The sequence below is a fragment of the Puma concolor genome, chromosome B2 (assembly GCF_028749965.1).
Source record: "Puma concolor isolate L17-30 chromosome B2, mPumCon1.1.hap2, whole genome shotgun sequence".
NCBI lineage: Eukaryota > Metazoa > Chordata > Mammalia > Carnivora > Felidae > Puma > Puma concolor.
This window is the reverse complement of record NC_141671.1, coordinates 151,243,913-151,262,307: the sequence shown is the minus strand read 5'-3', so window position 1 is coordinate 151,262,307 and position 18,395 is coordinate 151,243,913. Positions and strand designations below refer to the sequence as shown.

Sequence of the window (18,395 nt, the reverse complement as noted above, 5' to 3'; positions counted from 1 at the left end):
GGCCTGTTTCCTGTGGCTCCCGCGTCACCGAATGCACTGTGGGCACACTTGTTGTCAGTGGCCTGAAGAGTCTTTTTATTATTTTATTTATTTATTTTTTAATGTGTATTTACCTTTGAGACAGAGGGAGACAGAGCGTGAGTGGGGGAGGGGCAGAGAGAGAGGAAGACACCGAATCCGCAGCAGGCTCCAGGCTCCGAGCTGTCGGCACAGAGCCCGACGCAGGGCTCAAACTCACGAACTGTGAGATCATGACCTGAGCCGAAGTCAGACGCTCAACCGACTGAGCCACCTAGGTGCCCCCCTTTTTTAATTATTGATTGATTGATTGATCTATGTTTATTTACCTTTGAGAGAGAGAGAGAGACAGAGCATGAGGGGGGGAGGGGATTGGCCTGAAGATTCTAGCTTTGCCTTGAAACACAGGTATTTATAAGGCTCTGCAGGCAAGACCACCGGGCGGGGGGGGGGGGGGTGGCATTTGCTCCAGAGTAAGTTGTTGGGTTTCTTTTTTTTTTTTCCCAAGGGGAGAGGAGAGGGCATGAAGCATTTGGAGAGGTTGGGGGGGGGCGGGGCATAGGATAGCAGATGGGAGAGACGGGAATGGAAGGAACAGGGTTGGCTGGGGCACCGGCCATCGCACTGTCACCGTTCTGTCTGCTGCCCTGGGGGAGGGGAAGGGGAAGCCTGGAGAGCAGGGCGGGTGGGGAAGGGTGGGCATCGGTGTGGGCCCCCTCGGTTCACCCTTCCCGGCCCCACCCTCCTGCACTCGAACCCCCACCCTGTCCTTAAGCCCGACCAACCCTCCGGAGCTGAAAATACCTCTGATACTTCCTGTGGGAAATGCCTTCAGAGCCCGTTCCTAAGGAGTCAAACCCAAATCAATATCATTACATCATTGTTCAAACGTATATCTGAAAACGTATTTGCCGTATTTTTGGACCCTGTTTCCAGGAGACGTGTGAACAGTAGCTCCTGCACAGTGTCCTGACCCTGCTGCGATGGATGTCCCCACGTGCCCAGGGCTCCACGGAACGTCCAGTCACGCTGTCTGGCCGTGTCTCAGAGCCCTGCCTGCTGTGAGGTACGCCAGCTTCTTTAGCTCTGATAGAACCATTAACATCTCCACGTGGAATTGCAGACAACGAAAGTCGTCCCTTCAACTGGGGCTGGAGAGCCTCCTCTTGCTTCCAGAACGTGACTGACTGAGTCTGGTGCGGCACGTCGAGTGTTGGCTCGCTCAGCAAATCGAGAGGTCAAGAATTCCCAGCGCTCGGACTGGTGAAGAGCCTCGCAGACGTGGACCAGGAATGGTGCCCTGGTGCCGCCGGGAGACACGTCCGGATGTGTTTCGGGAAGCTTGAGCGGGCTACCTTCCGAGGATCTGCTCTTTGAGATCATTGAACCACGAGCAGGATGTTTTTAGCGGGTTGTGTTGACATGGCACAAGTTTGTTCACAGGAGCGCCGGAAGCACCCGGAAGCCGTCTCACATAATTTCTAACAACCCCAGATACTTGACAGGAAGTTCTGCCACATGGAACTGAACGTGGGCATCACGCAGTAAAATAATTTTCAGTTAAAGTGTTTTTTATCAGCCTTTTTTTTTCATTATAAATTCCACATGTGACCCGAAAGACCAGATATACAAAGAAAAAGTGAGGAGTCCCTGTCCCCGGTGCCCCAAGACCCTCCTTGCGGGGGAGCCAAGAGGAATCTGGAGTGGGTTCCTCCGACCTTCTCCAGTCATCACTGGGTTTACTCTTGTCCTCGTTGGCTGTGATGCTATATACTATGCATTTTGCATCTAAGAGAAAAGAAGACAAATGAAATTATTTTTTTGGGTTTATTTAAGAAAATATTCATCTGATACTAGAAAAAAGCCTCAGCCACTTGCCCAGCAAAAGGCGTTGACTTTACCAGGGTGAACAGAGGGGCCCCAGGCCCCACCCACCAGCGGTCACCAAGGATGTGGACAAACACACCTGTGGTTGTCAAGCTCCGTGACCCCGGGCGGACCTGCCCACGGGTTTCCTGAGAACAAACTGTCTGAGCAGCGTTTCCCGGAGCTGTTTCCCGTGGCACCCGGGATCAGGGTGTTACGGGCATGTACCCGCTGTGTGGCCCCATCTCTCAGCCAGGATGACCCTGCTCCCCCCACCCATCTGCACCCATCAGCAGGAGCCAGCACCACCCAGGCTGGAGGCGCCTTCACATCACTCTTGATGTCTCCTCTCATCCCTGGATGGAGGGAAATGCAAAGCGACACCTTCCTCATAGCCACAAATTCTGGATTCTCCAGGGACATCTGGTTCACTAAGATTCTTACCCCATGTCGATTTTAACGTCGTGTCGGAAGAAATAAATAGATGACCCTCCCACAGACCGGGCGGTGTGGGCCCGGGGTGGGCACCTTCCCTCTGCGGGCTCTAAGTATTTAAAAGTCCCTCTATGGGTTCTTCTGTGGGAACCTCTTCTGGCTCCTTTAAGAGTGAGTAAGTGTCACTTCAGTGCACGATAAACCCAAAGTGAGAAAGAGATCGCCTTTATTCGGAATTCTCTCTGCTTCCTGGTCACATAATAATTTCTTAAAATAATAAAAACCTTGCCAAAACATGAGCCAGGGGCGGGGGCGGGGGGGCAAGGTATACGCCTATGCTCTCCAGCTTAAAGCCATCGTCAAAACCAACACACGAGGGACTGTTAAATAAAGAAGAAAACCTCTCATGTGGCTTCCTCAGCTCCCTCCGAATTCTCAGGAAGTCCGTTCTATTGTATATCAACTGATTTGGCTACAGGTCATTACTCCCTTTCTTTTTATTCTCAAACAACTTAGTATCTTACGGAAGCTTACGATCAAGTAAAAATATTATAAATCATAATAAATAGAAGTACTACATCTCTAGTAGCATTTTAGCAACTCCATGGCTATATAATAGTAAAATTTAGGTTATTATTTAAAATTATTGGGGCGCCTGGGTGGCTCAGTCGGTTGAGCGGCCGACTTCGGCTCAGGTCATGATCTCGCGGTCTGTGAGTTCGAGTCCCGCGTCGGGCTCTGTGCTGGCAGCTCAGAGTCTGGAGCCTGTTTCGGATTCTGTGTCTCCCTCTCTCTCTGCCCCTCCCCCACTCATGCTCTCTCTCTCTCTCTCTGTCTCAAATAAACGTTAAAAAAAATTAAGAAAATAAAATAAAAATAAAATTATTTCACATTTAAATTAAAGTTTAAAAGGTGAAAGATCACAGGGGAGCAAAGGAGAAGAGAAGGCTCTCCATCATCACTGTAATCTTGGTCGAAAAGATTGATTTTCTCTTGTCTCCCCTTTTCTGGGTGTCTGTAAGCGGGCAAAGAAGATTTAAACTTAAGTACCTCACGCATTATGCACCTGGAATTAAATATGTGAGGATTCGAACACGGAAGTGGTTCATCTTTAAATCGGTATTTAATTCTGGGGCACCTGGGTGCCTCAATCAGTTAAGTGTCTGACTTTTGATTTGGGCTCAGGTCATGGCCTCAGGGTCATGGGATCGAGCCCCACATGGAGCTCTGTGCGGAGCGTGGAGCCTCCTTAAGATCCTCTCTCTCTCTCTCTCTCTCTCTGTCTTTCTGTGTCAAATAAAAAAAAATTGATCCTTAATTCTAAGGATGGAGCAGTTTGGATCAGCTCCTCCTGATTTTCCACGAGTGGAAGGACTGAAAGAATTGTTACTGACTCTCCCCGCTAAGTAAGATTTGAAGCCCGTTTGACCTTCACTCCCGTAAACTCATTTATTCGTACCGTTACTCATATTGAGCTCATACTGCAGAACGTGGGTGTTCTCCGGTGATCTTAAAGGGAAGGTGACAATCCAGGAGCTCGTGTTGGGCGTCTGTCCTGCACAGGTGTGTGGCTCCTCACCTGAGGGCTGTCCCCCGCCCTCCCCTCAGGTCCTTGTCGTCTCTGGCTACAAACCCCAGACTTACAAACCCCAGACTTACAGCCCAAACCCCAGACTTGGAGCCACCAGCAGCTCCCCCTGCCGGTGCGCGCGCGTGAGCTACTAAAAGCAGAAATCACTGTCACCTGCAAGGTCAGGGGTCACCTCCCCGCTGGAGCCACCCTGGAGGCTTTAGCAGTCCAGCTCATGATGGAACGTTCGCCCTGTTTACTCTGCGATGACCATTTCCATTCGTGTTTACCCCAAGTATCAGGCAGCCTGATAAGATGGTCATCTGGTGATTTCCCAACAAAGCAGCAGGAAAGCTGGTGACTGGAAAATCCGTTCACGGGCGTGCCAGGAGCAACCAGAAACGCGGGAACAAGTCGATGTCGTTTGGCTGACAAGACTCTAAGCGAGGGGCCACGGATGCTGGGAAGGACGCGGGGGACTTTTAACATTGCTTCTTTGGTATTGGGTCCTGCCCGTAATTAACACGAGTTCTAGGAAGGGACTTGTTCGAGTGTCATTTGGGCAGGAACCACACACGAGCACATCCAGGGGGCTCAGTCCACGTACTAAGTTAAAGAAAATGACTTCCTAACCTTGGTCTTCATCACCCCCCAAAGAGTTTAAGTAGAGAAACAGGAGAAAGCAGAATCTATGTTCAGGATTCTCTGGTTTCTAGAAATAGCGGCCAAGTCTGCTCCAACTTGAGCAGAGAGGACAGTCCTGAGAAGGCCGTGGGGTGTAGGAAGGCGGGGAGGGGAGGCCGGGCAAGCGGGCCGTGGAAAGGGCGGGCGGGCTGTGGGGACAGAAGGGGGGTCCGTCAGGGGCTGGGGGAGACGGGGGCTGCGGTTTGACCTCACACGCTGCTGGGGGAGGGGCCCGGGCATGTTTGACCAGAGAAGGGCGGCCTGACTGCCGGCTGCCACTACAGCTCGGCCGCGGAGCACCCCTCTGTGCTGGGCACCGATGCGCATGGTTGTGGCACATGTAGCCCCGGTCATCCACTTACCGCGTGCCCAACACGGGCCGGCCCTGGTCTGAGACTTGGCCTCCCCGCAGGGCTCGGATCCTGGGGTGGGAGACGGTGACAAACGAGGAAGATGGCCCGATGTGTTAGAAGGCGGTTCATGCAGTGGGAGAAAGAAAGCAGATCGAAGGGTCCATCGAGGGGGGCGGGGGGCAGCAGGCTGTGGCAGCGGATCGGGTAGCCGGGTCGGCACCACCGGGAAGCTGAGTCCCAACAGAGACTTTGAGAAGTCGGGGGGCTGGCCGCTCGGGTCTGGGGGGCCTGCGGTCAGGCAGGGGGGTCAGCCAAGCGGGGAGATCAAGCCACAAGGAAGCTCGGGTGCCACTGGGCCGCGAGCCCAGAGGAGACGCGCGGGGATGGGGCGGGTCACGCAGGGCCTTGCAGGGACCCCGTGAGCACGGTACGGGGCAGGTAGGTTTCAGAAGTTGCCCACACACGTCTATTACGTGGCAGAGCTGGTCGCGAAACCTGAGGAATTCTATGCCTTCCACCCTCCTGAGGAAGGACCACGGGGTCCCTACCTCTGCCCATGGGGCCCCGTCCCCGCAACTGAGACTCGGCACCCCATAAATGCTGCACCTGTGTTCTGAGCGGAGTGAGGACTGTTCTCTGAATCTCGCGTGCCCACGTTTGGCTTGTTGGTAATGGAATTTGACATTTCCATCTGCTTTGTCTCATTGTTCACCAACAAAAACACCAAATTGAGGGCAAAAACAGCCTGTATCTTAGGAGATGAGGTATCCAAATGCGATACCACACCAGTGAAAGGAACAGGGTGAACCTGGGGCGTTTTCCAGGATATGTGGCCCTTGGGAGGGCACCATTGGCATCACGTGATTGTTTCTCCTGAATATCAAAGTGGAATGATGAGTTCTTTTTTAAGAACGAGATTTTCCTACTTATAAAAAACCTAGGAGATATGGAGAAGTATAGATTAGGAAATAAAAATCATGATCCTACTATTTGGGGATGAGCCCTTCTCCCATCTTCGTGTATTTCCTATAGACAAGAAGAGCTATTAAAAATTAACATGAGGGATGGGGCGCCTGGGTGGCTCAGTCGGTTAAGCGTCCGACTTCAGCTGGGGTCGTGATCTCACGGTCTGGGAGTTCGAGCCCCACGTCGGGCTCTGCACTGACGGCTCAGAGCCCGGAGCCTGCTTCGGATTCTATGTCTCCCTCTCTGCCCCTCCCCTGCTCGTACTCTGTCTCTCTCTCCTTCAAAAATAAACAAACATTAAAAAAAGTAAAGAACAATTAACACGAGGGGCCTTAAGGAAGACTCTTGTTGGTGGAGCACAAAATTGACACGAGGATTTTTCTCACATTGTTAAATACGTTCCTACCACATGGTTCGACTGGCTCTGTAGCTTTGCACTAGTTTCGTAATTCTGAAAACAAATTCCTTGAGCAAACACTTGGCTTGTCCCCCTTCTGGGGCATTATAATACCACCGCGGTGAGCCACTGTGCCTGCTGAATTTCTGTATTTGTGAGTCATGAAAAAGTCACGCGTCTCTAGGTGCATGTCTGGGTTTTCTTGGGACGCAGCTCTGGGAAAGGGAGCCATGAGTATGCATATTGATTTGTTTATGACGACTTTTCCCCTGGAAAGTCTGCACCAATGTTTGCGCCAAAGCGTGTCTGAGAATGGCCCTTCCATTCACCTGCAAACATGTGACAGGATCAAAGATAGGATCATCTTTGACGCGTTGTTCTTCTGTTCTGTTTTTGAAATGCGACAATACCCACTAAGGTCCATAAAGTGTTTAGTGTCTACCGGACTGTCTTTTCATTGGTGGACTTTTCCCTTGACCGGACTTGAGCCTCTTTTCAACGAGGCCTCGTCCTTGGGCCTCGTCCTTGGGCCTCGTCCTTGGGCCCTGTCCTTGGCCGGCCCAGCGCCATTGTGGCAACACTCCTGCTCCGTTTGGAGAGTTTCCCCTCCCTTGATGCCTGATCACCCCTGTGACGTCTCCGCAGTGATTCCCCACGCACTGAGCCCCACTCTGCCCCTCTGCCGTGACCCCAGCCGTCTTTGTTCTGTTTGGCGCTGACCTTGCTCTCTCTTGCTGTTGTGACAGTTTGGGCGACTGGTGAATAGCCCTAAATAAAGTCTTCCTTACCGTTTTTTAACAAGTGGCAGAATAATTATTTCTCTGACACGGTACATATATGAACCCATGCAATTAGCCTGACATCTTTGTGACACAGAGGTTACTTCAAGGCTGAGGCCCAGAGAGGCTGATCCGCCCGCCCACTGTCACCCAGCAGCAGGGGCGGGAGCTGAGGTTTGAACCTCAGCAGGTCTGCTCCCGACTGCTGCCTCGTGTCTGTGCCATGGGCTTCAAGGACGGAGGGAAGGGGGCTTGGAGTTGTGAAATCGGTGAAGAGATACCCTACCGAGCGGCTTTACTCTTCTTCCACTAGGTTAGTGCTCTGCCCTGGCTGGTCCTGTAGAGATGGCTGGACCAGGGTTGTGGCAGAATAATTCAGGACCCCTGCTTCTCGTCAGCACAGCTGCTGACCTCCTTTAGCAGCCCTGCGGCTGGCCTTAAGGGTTACCTTGCTTCAAGGGAACGCACTCCTTGCTTGCTGACTTAGGGCCCGGGATCTGTAACACAACTCATTGTCTTTGAGATTTGCCTTGGGGAGTGAAGGACCAGAACATCCCCAGGCCCCAGAGGCCAGCGGGTCAGTCTGAAGCCCCCTCGGCTTTGTGATCAGCCCAGTGATCTGTTAGCAAAAAATGTTTTTCTTTTTTAAGGACGTGCGCGTGACTTTGCTGACATCCCTTTGCGCATCCGTAGACTTTGAGCTCCTTGGTGGAAAGAACAGAATACTCTTGCACAACCCTTGGGCACCGAGGAGCCAGACCTCCTTGCACAACCCGCCTAACCTCCCCCGACCCCGACCCCACCCCAGGCGCCAAGAAACCAGACTTCCTTGCACAGCTCACCCACCTGACCCCCTGCTCCCCGCCCCAGGCACCAAGGAACTAGACCTTGGACAACCTCGGAGCACCGAGATAACTCCGTGGCTGACATCATCAGTCTGCAAGTAGCCAAGAAATGTCACAGACCACTGCCCTCCCTGAACTGATTAAACCCCTCTAAAAATCTCTGGGCCAGGCAGAAAACCAGGAGTTGGCCTTTGGACGAGAGTCCGCCTTCTCCCCAGGTGGCCGGCCTCCAGAGTAAAGCTCGTATTCCTTCCCAGTCAACATTCCTCTCTTGAGTGGTGGCCGTTACAGCGACAGGAAGCGGAACGTGGGCTTCGGTGACACATTCGGCGAGCCGGGCTGGGGGGCGAGCAGGCCTGGGCCTGGGCAGAGGAAGCAGAAGGCCAGGCCGCAAGCCCGGGCTCACTCTTTGCGTCCAGGCTGGTCACTCTGAGGGTCATGGGAGACAAGCTGGAGCTTAGTTGGCCTTGGAAGGGAGCCTGGGGGGCCCGGCCCCGCTGCTGTGCTTGTCTTGAGGAAACTGCCTGCTGATTCCAGACCAACCACACCAACTGCTAGTTTCGCCTTTCGGTTTGAGGGGACAGGACAGGAGCCTTTGGCTGAGCTGCTTCTGGACCAGGTGAGTCGCTCGGAGTAGCCGCCATATTTGGAACTCGGAGCAGGAGTGTTTTGGGGTGTGAGGGGGCCATATTGTGTTGTGTTAAGGTTGTGTACACTGCGGGTTCTATTTCTGTCCCACCAAACAGCCCATAGGGCCATATGTTGAACACATGGGAAGAATATAACCCAAAGCCCAGGACTATGAAAAGGGTGACTATTTTCTACCGTTACACTACCTGGCCTATGTATGCAGGTGAAACACCCCCCACCCCCACTTTACAGGGGGAAGCAAATGCTAACAGCTGCATCCGGTCATGATTCTGGGTCTTTCGTGTTCGTTCTGGGCTTTTGCCCTGGAGGATGGGGAATGCACCTTTGGTTCCCAAAGAAAGTCCACGAGGACATATTTCCCAGAAACGGTGCAGAGAGCTGGAAAGCAATCGGAGGAAAAGCCTGTTTTGCAGGAAGGGAGACAGGAAACAGAGAAAATGGAATGTTAGTCTAGACTTTAACCGCCCCCCTGCCCTCCCGCCTCACCGGCGGCACCCCTGTCCCCTCTGCCGCCACCTCCCCAACTCCTGTTCCTGTACCACTGCAGGTGTGGTTTGTGTCACGGGCCCCCTGTGCCATCCCCCCTGGCATCATTAGCTCCTGACCATCACTGTTGAGGAGCCAAGAGCCCTCAAGCTGTTGGACCATTTCCTTATAAGGCTCAAACTGAGGCAAGTCCCACATCAGCACGGAGGGTCCCGGGGGCTCCCCCAGGACTGAAACTGCCACATCTCCCCACAGGTGCCCCAAACACAACAGACAGTGGGAACAAACAGAGTGACTGTCATGGACGCAGGTGCAACGTATTTGATGTTAAGGCTAGTTCAAAGCTGTTAGTTTAACTGAAATAGACATGTCCTTAGAGTTCTTGGCATTGGATATAAAACCTTTATTCTACCAAGGAGCTCATGTTATTTCGACTGCGATTTGTCAGCAAAGGTGGCTTCAAATGATGGTTCCTTTTGTCTCATGAAGTTCTCCTGGGTAATTATTAAGATAGCTTTCAAAATCTTTGGCAACCTAAAACTTGGAGTTTTTGCTAAATTATAAATTGGGTTGAATTCATTGGATAGCTAAGTCTTGAAAATACTGAAACATGAATTATTGAACATATGGATTATCTGCTTTAGAACAATTTTTTTAACGTTTATTTTTGAGAGAGAGAGGAGGAGGGGCAGAGAGAGAGGGAGACACAGTATCCGAAGCAGGCTCCAGGCTCTAAGCTGTCGGCACAGAGCCCGACGCGGGGCTCAAACTCACGAACTGTGAGATCATGACCTGAGCCGAAGCTGGATGTTTAGCCGACTGAGCCACCCAAGAGCCCCAAGGATTATCTGCTTTTGACTTATTGCAGAGAAAATAAAAATGTTTGGGTCCTTACTGGAAGATCGTACTATGAAAAATGCATGTTCCTAAAAACTATGAAATGTATTCATAACTTTGCCATCTAAAGAATCCTGGTGTAACAAACACTTCAGGGGCACCTGGGTGGCTCAGTCGGTTGGGCGTCCGACTTCAGCTCAGGTCATGATCTTGCGGTTCGTGGGTTCGAGCCCCGCGTCGGGCTCTGCGCTGACAGCCGGGAGCCTGGAGCCTGCTTCCGATTCTGTGTCTCCCTCTCTCTCTGCCCCTTCCCCGCTTGTGCTCTGTCTCTCTCTGTCTCTCAAAAAGAAATAAATGTAAAAAAAAAAAAATTTAAACAAACACTTCACAACTGGTTACTAGTTTTCCCTGGAGACTAAGGTTTCCAAGAATTAAAATTCTGCTAAGTGTAGGGAAGCCTGGTGGAAATGATAAGGAAAGTAGGAGATAAGTAAGAAAGGTATAAGAAAGGAGAATACATTTCTGTTGAGGTAAAAGGAAGTAGTTTTGTCCTAAAATGAGACTGGTTATCTAGAGAGAAGGCTTAGAACAGAATCTGAATGCAAAAGAAAGTTGTAGAAGTCTTGCAAAGGGAAAGTGTTAGAAAGGAATTTTACGTGTGGTCAGGACTAAGATTGAAATGAATGAATTTCAAAAACTCTCCTGGTAGAGGCTTTTCTCTCGGTTCAAAAGACGAAGTGTTCTTGGACTGTTGGTTTGCACTTGATAAGAAATTGTAAACAAAGCCTTTCTCTTTTCTTTGCCCGGAAAACCAAAGTTTCTATGTTTTGTCTTTATTGGATGTTTGGTTCCTAAAGAGAACTAAAATTTCTCAGTGTTAAAGGAGCTGAGGTTTTTTTTCTTAGCATATTTATTTAGTTATTTAGAAGGCGTGCGTAGGAGGGGCGAGAGAGAGGGAGGGAGAGAATCCCAAGCAGACTCCGCGCTGTCAGCACAGAGCCCAGCACGGGGCTCGATCCCCTGAACCGTGAGATCATGACCTGAGCCGAAATCAAGAGTTGGAGGCTTAACTGTCCGAGCCGCCCGGGTGCCCCTAAAGGAGTCAAGTTTTACGCACAACTATGTATCCCTATGTAGTTGCCTTTGGAGTCTCTTTTGCTACTTTGGTTAAACAAATGATTTAAGTTTTGTTTTGCAATGAGCTGTAATCCTCGTTTGGCATGCACTTTATAACTTTCTGAGGTTTTACTTATTTATTTAAAGAAAGGCAGCCTGCCACCGTCAGGCTGGGGTCTTGGAAGCCTGACTACCCTACGTTCTCCCACAAACGGACATCAAGGGCGTGTTTGGAGGTCTAGCAGGGGGCGCAGCTAGTATACCCTTGACCAAAGAGCAGTCCTCCTCTCTCGGGGAAGGAAGATCATCTTCCACCAAGAGAGCGCCCGCCAGTTCAGCCAAATGAACCCTGGTGATCAATGCGGTGACAGATGTCACAGCCAGATCGCCATCGCCTCCTTTTTTAAAAAAAAAAAAAAACACAAAATTCCCAAGATTCAGATTCTTTTTTTTTTTTTTAATTTTTTTTTCAACGTTTATTTATTTTTGGGACAGACAGAGACAGAGCATGAACGGGGGAGGGGCAGAGAGAGAGGGAGACACAGAATCGGAAACAGGCTCCAGGCTCCGAGCCATCAGCCCAGAGCCCGACGCGGGGCTCGAACTCCTGGACCGCGAGATCGTGACCTGGCTGAAGTCGGACGCCCAACCGACTGCGCCACCCAGGCGCCCCAAGATTCAGATTCTAAATGAAATCTTTTTGACTCGTTGGGCTTGTTTATTTGATATGTTAAAGGACATGGGAAGCATTGTCAACCAGACGATGATAGACTTTGGGTTTGATTGCATGGGTAAATGCTGTCACTGTTTTAGGAATTAGGTGAAGTTGCTAACGTGTTAGTATGTGCTGGTGTAAGGCCACCACTTGAATTATGGAAATGCCATGTGTCACAGAAATAACCCGATTTCCTTGTCATCTGTATTAGAACGAGCTCTCGTCAGATCTTTAGCTGGGGCTATTTTTTAGGGTTTTTTTTTTTGTCATTTATAGTTATTGTTTGTTATAGTTATTGTTTTGGGATCTTCAAGAACATAAAACTAAGCTGAAAGTTTCCAGAATTTATGAAAAAACTGCGTTCAAACAGAACAAGAATTATTAGAAACATGGGGCTGAATGGATTGAGGAAGATGATGGTAGTTTTTATGACTCATGCTTGAAATATTGCTGGTTTTCTAATGTTTTCTCTCCCACATTCAAGGAAACGTTCTCTTACCTATGGCTTACAGAACTACGATAAATTATTCTTTTGTGAACAAATTGAAGCATTTAATTTTTCTCCCTACCTGAGCCCTCTGAAATTCAGAAACTCTCAGGAAGTATTCTTTCTTTCATGGTGATTATAGTTACCTATGTAAGTGCAAGAAGAATCTGTTCTCCTTGTCACAGGACACCATTGGGAACCTTGGTGACTTTACCAAGGCTTTGACTGGAATGTCATATTTGAGAGTGACATTCATAGACTCACATATGACCAGACAGCTTTAGGGAACTAAGGTTGACTTTACGAAGCATGGAACCAATAAAGCCCCTTGGAAACGTTGGCCTGATACCTGGCTTCCAGGGTTTCTAGCAACCTTACCAGGTGAGTAAAGAGCGTCACTTCCTGGCAGGTGCTGGAACCTCAGGATATTTGGGGACCTCAAGAACAGGAATTTGCCCAAATTTACAGGTGTTGCAGGCAAGTGTGATGGCAAGCATTTGACTTGGCTTTTGGCCTCAAGAATCTATTAAAAGTTCAATCTGGAGATTCCTTATATGAAGAGTTCCAGCAAAATGAGTTTTAAAGAATCTACATGGTCAATCACTGTTCTTGCTGAGCTTATATAAATAATTAGGCCAAGTCTGTTAAAACTGGATTTGTTTTCAAATGAAGTAATCTTAATTTGGCTATTGTTGGAAGTGAGAGTGGTTATTATGGTTTAATAACACACTTCTGGGGATGTTAAATTCTTGTTCTGATTAACTCTCTTTGAATGTTGTTTCCCTAAGCTAGACAACTCGATGTTAACTTCAGAGAAATGGACACAGTAGGTCACGTATAGACAGTCTTTGTGCTTGTTGCTCTGTGGGGACAGTAACAGCTCCCACGGGCATGTGATTACGTGACCAGCTACACGATAGGATGGACTCCCAGTAATTGTGTAACTCAACTCTCACCTTGACCATCGATGCGGCCACGATGACAAAATCACTTAAAAGCCCGAGTGTACCTCACTCCACTGGGTTGACAATGGACTTGTGGAGACAGTAGGTGGTCCCACTTTCCTTATGGTTGGATTGGATGATGCCCTTGGGGACACCCATATGCCCAGACATCTTCTCCCACTTGCCAGAAATTCCTCATAATTGGGATATCGTTAAGAGTAGACATCAAACGAAAAGAGCTTCTTGGTGGTTTGATCTCTTGGCCATATTCTTCCCAGGAACTACCTCTGTTACGTAAAATTGCAATTAGAGGCTTGACCCGAGCATCCAGTGGCCACCTGTAACCAAATCTGCCACACAGTCACCCACAAATTTGAAAGGTGGCTCTCCAAAACCAAATGGCCCTTGGTATGCTGACTGTAGTTGAAGGAGGCCCATTTTCATGCTCTCATTAAAACAGAGTGCCGTCGGGGCGCCTGGGTGGCACAGTCGGTTAAGCGTCCGACTTCAGCCAGGTCACGATCTCGCGGTCCGTGAGTTCGAGCCCCGCGTCAGGCTCTGGGCTGATGGCTCAGAGCCTGGAGCCTGTTTCCGATCCTGTGTCTCCCTCTCTCTCTGCCCCTCCCCCGTTCATGCTCTGTCTCTCTCTGTCCCAAAAATAAATAAAAAAACGTTGAAAAAAAAAATTAAAAAAAAAAAAAAACAGAGTGCCGTCTATGTCCGAATTACCTGAAAGATATAACAGAAGTCATGAAAAATTCACATAAACATATCACAGCTATAGATGCCCTCTCCGTAAATTCTTTTAGCAGCTGGCTACATTCAACTCCTTCCAAGAGGAAATATAACGTATTAAGCATGGCTGTGTTCCTCACTCCCTTTCTCTTTGGTTTGATGTTTGACTTTTTACATCTGTTGAGCAGGAGCTCATGCCATCGGTGATGGCCTGGAGATGCCCTTACTGTCCCCCTCGCAGCAAGCGCAGGAAACGAGATTCTCCCACTCTGTAACAACTTCCGCTCCCAAATCCCTACGCCTCCTGATCAGCAGGACGTAGCTACAGAAGACAGACCTTTGCCCTTAATCCCATAGTTACAGAATAGTGAGATCAACAGTGGGGATTGATAGCAGCCCTGCGTCTGGTCTTAAGGGTTACCTTGCTTCAAGGGAACACACTCCTCGCTTGCTGACTTACGGCCCTTGATCCGTAACAACTCATTTACTTTCTTTGGGATTTGCAGACCGTTGGCCTTGGGGAATGAAGGACCGGAACATCCCCAGGCCCCAGAGGCCAGCGGGTCCACTTGAATCTGTGTTGGCCTTCTGATCAGCCTGGCGATCTGTTAGCAAAAAATGTTTTTCTTCTTTAAGGTCATGCACACGACTTTGCTGATATCCCTTTGTGCATCCGTAGACCTCGCGCTCCTTTGCGGAAAGAACAGAGCACTCCTGCACAACCCTTGGGCACCAAGAAACCAGACCTCCTTGCACAACCTGCCCAACCTACCCCCCCCCCCCCCCCCCCCCGCCAAGCCCTGCCCCAGGCACCAAGGAACTAGATATTGCACAACCTCGGAGCACCGAGATAACGCTGTAGCTGACATCATCAGTCTGCACGTAGCCAAGAAATGTCACAGACCACTGCCCTCCCTGAACTGATTAAACCCCTCTAAAAATCTCTGGGCCAGGCAGAAAACCGGGAGTTGGCCTTTGGACGAGAGCCCGCCTTCTCCCCAGGGGGCCGGCCTCCAGAGTAAAGCTCATATTCCTTTCCAGTCAACACTCATCTCTTGAGTGGTGGCCTTTCAGAGTGATGGGCAGCCCAGCTTGGGTTTCGGTGACACTTGGCTGCAGTAGACACATTAAGGGCAAAAGGAAGGGACTCCAGTTGTGTTTCCTTATCACCGGGTGGTGGTGCCCTCTCGGGGATCGGACTCACTCACAGCTGCCCCTTCCAGGGATGCCCAGGCTACCCTCCCGGTGCCAGGATCCAGACCCATGAAAGCACCTATGGGAGGGAATGGTGTGACTTAATGGAACAATAAACACAGAAAATGACTCCTGGGGCGCCTGGGGGGCTCAGTCGGTTAAGCGTCCAACCTCGGCTCGGGTCACTATCTCACGGTTCGTGAGCCCGTGTCAGGCTCTGTGCTGGGCAGGGAGCCTGCTTGGGATTCTCTTTCTCCCTCTCTCTCTGCCCACTCCCCACTCTCTCTCGTTCTCTCTCTCTCTCTCTCAAAATAAGTAGATGAACTCTAAAAAATAGAAAAGAAAAATTACAAGTGTTCGTGAGGATATAAAGGCAAACCCTCATATATTGCTGCTGGGAAAGTGAAATGGCTCAGCAATGTGGAGAACAGATTGGCGGTTCCTCAAATGTTAAACATAGACTTACCGATACCCGACAATTCCGCTCCTAGGTAAATACCCCTCAAAACGGAAAACAGGTACGTAACCTACTAGATGTACGCGCACACTTACAGCAGCCCTATCACAGCGGCCAAGAGATGGAAACAACCCAAACGTCCATCAGTGGATGAATGAACACACGGATTGTGGTCCAAATATACAATAACATATCAGCCATCAAAAAAAATGAAGTTCTGATACCTGCTACCGTGCGGATGAAGTTCAGAATCGTTGCATCGCGTGAAAGAAGCTGGACACAAATGCCACATATCTTATGATGACCTTTATTTAAAATATCCAAAATAGGTAAATTGGCAGACAGGATGCAGACTGCTGGCTGGCAGGGCCAGGGGAGGGACATATGGGGGCCACTGATTAATAGGGATGGGTTGCCTTTTGAGGTGATGGAAACGTTTTAGAACTAGGCTGAGGTGTATAACATGATAAATATTCTAATGTCCCTGAACTAGGCACCTTAAAACCGTTAATTTGAGGGGTGCCTGCGTGGCTCAGTCCATTAAGCGTCCGACTTCAGCTCAGGTCATGATCTCACGTGAGTTTGAGCCCCGCATCGGGTTCACTGCTCTCAGCGCAGAGCCTGCTTCGGATCCCCTGTCTCCCTCTCTCTCCGTCTCTCCCCGGATTCCATGCTTGCTCTCTCTCTCTCTCTCTCTGTCTCAAAAATAAATAAACAGAAAAACGTTAAAGATAAAATAGAGCAAAAAAAATTACACGGCAAGGGCCAACACGCAATGCCCTACCCCCCACGCCCCCCCAAGCACAGGTGGCTGTTTGGTAGCTCATGAAGGACAGTGACCGGGGACGCTGGCACAGGGCGCTGGCTCCTGTTGTGACAACTGGCTGGAGACGTGCGGGGCCTGGCCCGCCAGGACCAGGGACCCCACCGGTTGCATTGGCGTCAGAGCTCTGGGCTCGGGGAGGGCGGCAGGGGGCATCGAGGCTGGGTCGGTGGGCGAGGAGAGACACAGAGAGCAGAGGAGGGAGGACCAGCCCCGTGGGAAGCCACCTGGCTCCCGAGTGGGCCCAGGCAGGACCCGGCCAGAGTGCTTCTCTAGGGACTTAGCAGAGATTAAAATCGCCTGGCAGGCCTGTGAGGCCACTTTATTCAAAATACCACGGGGGGGGGGGGGGGGAACAAACATCACATTGTTTGGTGGCTTGTGGATTTTTTTTCTGTTTCTTTTGCAAAGCTAGAGGGAGCACAGACTTGTGAGCCCTTCCAATTGTCATGAAAAGGACTCAGAAGAGAGGAGATTTCTCACATTCTTAAATACGCTTGGTGATACTGTGTAGTTTTTGGCATTAAAATGGCCTTTAAGTGGCAGTACCATTAAATGATTTTTTTTTCCTTCTCGCCCCGAGTTCTGAGCTCTTCCGTGTTGGCCCTGGCTGCCCCGGGAGACTTAAAAACAAAACAGTGAAAATACAACTCTGCCTTCAGAATCCCCGACTAAAACCTTTCTTCCTGCAACTCCCCCCCCCACCCCCACGGACCAGATATTGAAATGTATCTCCAGCGCCGCAACTTAAAATCCATGCAAATTTTGTGTCTTTCCTCCTCATCGTTTACAGAGGAGAAACCTTGCCAGTTTGGGTCTTCTGTGTAATTGGGGGGAATGGAAGGAGTTTGGAGAGATGTTAATTCCTGACATGAAAATCCCGGGAGGCTGCTGTCTGGCTTTTGGTAACATGAACCGTCTCCAACACTGGGGAGCAGCACCCCGCACGTTACTGAACCAGACAGAGCCGAGTTGCCTCCAGTGGGTTCCGGGTGTGGACAGGATGAGCCCTTAAGAGTCTGTACCGGAGTTGGTGGGGGGTGGGGGGGGTGCTCAGTTGGTTGAGAGTCTGACTTCCACTCAGGTCACGATCTCACAGTCCGTGAGTTCAAGCCCCGCGTCGGGCTCTGTGCTGACAGCTCAGAGCCTGGAGCTGCTTCGGATTCGGTGTCTCCCTCTCTCTCTGACCCTCCCCCGCTTGTGCATGTTGTCTCTCTCTCTCTCTCTCTCAAAAATAAATAAGTAAACATAAAAAAACAATCAGGGTGAGGGCACCGTCCTGACCAAGTAAATCAGAACGTCCGGGAATGACTGAGGCCCCTGACTTAGGCGTTTTGGTGACACTCCCTGGGGACCCTCACGTGCAGCCAGAGTCCACAGCCGGTGCCCCACTCTGCTCCAAGCCCTGCTCCACGTGGGCAGCAGCACCGACCCTGCCCCAAACCTGCCACATCAAAGTCCCCGTTGAGGGGTCAGGAACGTGTCCCCCCAGCGCCCCAGGGGGCCGTGCGCATTGAGTCCCATCAACGCGAGGGCACCTCCGGCACAAGGAACAGGGTGATGTCGCCTTTGTAAAGCTCCTCGGCCCCCACAGAACAGGCTGTTCCTTAGTGAGAGGTTTTGAGACCCTGCCGGGGTCCCCCGTTGTCACTGACCCCCAGCTGTGCTGAGCCACAGTACCGCGGACGTCCAGCCGTCAGGGGTTCCCCGGCAGCACTCGCGGACCCCCGTTTGGGAATGCCCTAGAGCGTCTTGTTTCCTCGTCGCTCGCAGAGAGGGGGGCGCGGCCGTGCTGGGAGGCTGGGACTGGGCAGCCGGCCAGACTCACTGGCCAGCTGAGAGCCGCAGTCTCACGCCAGACCCAGAGCCGACGGGCCTCCGTGGCGGATCCAAACACTGACGCGCGTCATGGGCCTCTGGGGTTCCTCTCAACGAAGCAAAGCTTTGAACGTCCCGCTCTCCCCCTCCTCCCCCGAGTTGTCACCCTCAAGGGCGATGTCTGGCCTCTGAGTGCAAGGCCGCTCAGGGCCCGCTTCC

General features: G+C 50.8%; 1 long non-coding RNA gene across 1 annotated transcript; it reads left to right on the top strand.

The window, feature by feature from the left end:
- Nucleotides 1–7,954: 7,954 nt before the first annotated feature.
- On the top strand, nt 7,955–15,625 carry LOC147581362 (uncharacterized). Its single transcript, XR_015251716.1, has 3 exons — nt 7,955–8,532; nt 12,391–12,586; nt 15,570–15,625. It is a non-coding gene; the product is annotated as an uncharacterized LOC147581362 (long non-coding RNA).
- The last annotated feature ends 2,770 nt before the right edge of the window (nt 15,626–18,395 follow it).